The sequence below is a fragment of the Chiloscyllium plagiosum genome, chromosome 6 (assembly GCF_004010195.1).
Source record: "Chiloscyllium plagiosum isolate BGI_BamShark_2017 chromosome 6, ASM401019v2, whole genome shotgun sequence".
Lineage (NCBI taxonomy): Eukaryota > Metazoa > Chordata > Chondrichthyes > Orectolobiformes > Hemiscylliidae > Chiloscyllium > Chiloscyllium plagiosum.
Window position 1 is genome coordinate 13771908 of NC_057715.1, and position 3561 is coordinate 13775468.

Here is a 3561-nt window from a genome sequence, read left to right on the forward strand (position 1 = left end):
ATGAAACATTCTGACAGTTATCTACCTGAGTACTTTATACTGGGAATAATCACAATCAAAATCAAGCCTGGGACTGCAATCTCCCCTCTCAGTTCACAGCCAGGAGATCAACAGCATTCTGACTGAGCAATGTTCCAACTATTCTTGCCTTGGCTAATTGCACGATGTGTTTGGAATGACAGGATCACTCCTGCTTTTCCCACAGAAATTCTGCACTGCACTTGGCGGGATGCAATGATCAGATGCATCGTTTTATAATCACTGATGTCAAACTGCCAACACGTTCCATGGAGTTCACAGAAAGTACACATAATCAGACTCTAATCCAAGCAGGTGTTATCTCTGGAATCTCTGAAATCTGAATGGAACCATTTCTTTCCAGGAGAAATTTACAATACCATTTGCTGAATTTTTACAAGAAGTAATTTGTAGCGTAGTTGTAAACAATCTGAAGGACCTTTTAATCTGCTCATTTCCTCTGCAGAGTGATGACCACTTCACGTCAGGAGACAACAGCCAGCACGGTAACTGACTGCTGGAGCTTTTACACGAGAAACATATCGGTACAGAATACACTGACATTAAAGGCTAATTTAGGCAGGCAACCACATTCTGTCTAGACAGAACGATAGGAAAAGCTATTCATATGCATTTCTTATCTTAAGATACTTCTGTGGGCTCATTTGTCTCTTCTTCCATAAATTCCTTCAACCTGACAGTCTCTAAGACCTCTACTCTTCACAACGTCTGGCCTGTTCTGCATCCCCATCTTCCTTCAACTGTGTAAGCTTCATCTTTTCTCTTAAGCCCTGTCAGAGGGTCAGTACTGAGGGAGTGCTGCACTGTCAGAGGGTCAGTACTGAGGGAGTGCTGCACTGTCAGAGAGTCAGTACTGAGGGAATACTGCACTGTCAGAGGGTCAGTATTGAAAGAATGCTGCACTGTCAGAGGGTCAGTATTGAGAGAATGCTGCACTGTCAGAGGGTCAGTACTGAGGGAGTGCTACATTATCACAGGGTCAATACTGAGGGAGAGCTGCACTTCAGGGTGATAGAGTCACAGAGATGTACAGCACGGAAACAGACCCTTCGGTCCAAAACGTCCATGCCAACCAGATATCCTAAACTATTCTAGTTCCTTTTGCCAGCACTTGGCCCATAAACCTCCAAACCCTTCTTCTTCATATACCCATCCAGATGCTTTTTAAATGCTGCAATTGTACCAGCCTCCACCACTTCGCCTGGCAGCCCATTTCATTCATGCATCACCCTCTGTGTGAAAAGGTTGCCCCGCTGGGTCTCTTCTGGGATTTTCCCTTCTCACCCTAAGCCTATGCCCTCTACTTCTAGACTCACCCATCCCAGAGAATAGACCTTATCTATTCACCCTATCCAACCCCCTTGTGATTTTATAAACTTGTATAAGGTCACTCCTCAGCCTCCTACGCTCCAGGTAACATAACCAAAATCTATTCAGCTTCTCCCTGTAGCTCAAATTATCCAACCCTGGCAACATTCTTGCAAATATTTTCTGAACCCTTTCAAATTTCACTACATCCTTCCAATAGGAAGGAGACCAGAATTGCACACAATATTCCAACAGTGGCCAAATCAATGTCCTGTACAGCCGCAACATGATCTCCCAACTCCAGTACTCAATACTCTGACTAATAAAGGAAAGCATACCAAATTCTTCACTACCCTATCTACCTGCGACTCCATTTTCATGGATCTATGAACCTGCACTCCAAGGTCTCTTTGTTCAGCAACACTCCCCAGGAACTTACCATTAACTGTATAAGTCCTGTTCTGATTTGCCTTTCCAAAATGCAGCCCCTCACATTTATCTAAATTAAACTCCATCTGCCACTCCTCAACCCAATGGCCCATCTATTCAAGATCACGTTGTACTCTGAGGTAACCTTCGCTGTCCACTACACCTACAATTTTGGTGGTTATCTGCAAACTTATTAACTTTATGTCCTACCTTCACATCCAAATCATTCACATAAGTGAGGACAAGCAGTGGATCCATCACCGATCCCTTGTGGCACACCACTGATCACAGGCCACCAGTCTGAAAAACAACTGTCCACCACCATTCTCTGCCTTCCACCTTTGAGCCAGTTCTGTATCCAAATGGCTAGTCCTCCCTGTATTCCATGTGATCTAATCTTACTATCCAGTCTACCATGAGGAACCTTGTCAAACGCTTTACTAAAGTCCATATAGATCACGTCCACTGCTCTGTTTTCATCAATCCAAGGGTCAGTACTGAGGGAGCACTGCACTGTCAGAGTAGCTTGTTGTAACCATAGATCATAACACCAGTTTGTGTACAACAATATTGAACTTGCAATTAAACGATGTGCTTTTGAAAAGGTGACCATGAGCCTAAAGCGTTGTGTGAACCCCAGTGGCATCAGATTTTTAACATGCTGAAGAAACATTAGAGAGACTTAAAAGGAAGCGATAATGAGGAGCTGACCATCCCTCTCTATAGAAAGTGGTCTACTGTGGATTAAACCACAAAGTGTGAATATGTTTGTGTTTTGCTCTTCCAGAAATAAACAAAAAAACAAAGATGCCTCTTGTCTGTTTGTGATCATAGAGGATATTGACATTTGGGCTGTAATGTTGTAAGGGATACATCTCAAAGGCACCCATTAGGCACCCCTGCGCTGCAGCAAAGAAACCTCTCTCTTGCTCTGAGCGCTGGAAGTAAGGCCAGCCACTGAAGTCACCACTGAAAAGGAATCACTCCAAAAACCTGTCAATGAATCTCTGGAGCCAAGACTCTGAAAAACAACTGCTTCACAATCAACATCACATTTTACCACCATTATCCAACTTAACAGCTGCAATGTTCCCCAATGGAGAATATTTTATAAATCATTGCAACTGTTTTGTTTATACTGAATTCATGTTTCTAATCTGTGTGTGTGTGCTGGTTCATGTGTGTGTGTGGTGGTGCATGTGTGTGTGCTGGTGTATGTGTGTGTGTGCTGGTGTGTGTGTATGTACTGGTGTATGTGTGTGTGTGCTGGTGTGTGTGTATGTACTGGTGTATGTGTGTGTGTGCTGGTGTGTGTGTATGTACTGGTGTATGTGTGTGTGTGCTGGTGTGTGTGTATGTACTGGTGTATGTGTGTGTGTGCTGGTGTGTGTGTATGTACTGGTGTATGTGTGTGTGTGCTGGTGTGTGTGTATGTACTGGTGTATGTGTGTGTGTGCTGGTGTGTGTGTATGTACTGGTGTATGTGTGTGTGTGCTGGTGTGTGTGTATGTACTGGTGTATGTGTGTGTGTGCTGGTGTGTGTGTATGTACTGGTGTATGTGTGTGTGTGCTGGTGTGTGTGTATGTACTGGTGTATGTGTGTGTGTGCTGGTGTGCGTGCTGGTGAGTCTGTGTATGGTGTGCGTGTATGCATGCTGGTGTGTGTGTGTGTGCTGGTGTGCATGTGCGTGTTGGTGTGTGTGTTTGTGCTGGTGTGCGTGTGCGTGCTGGTGAGTCTGTGTATGGTGTGTGTGTGTGCTGTTGTGTGTGTGTGCTGGTGTGCAT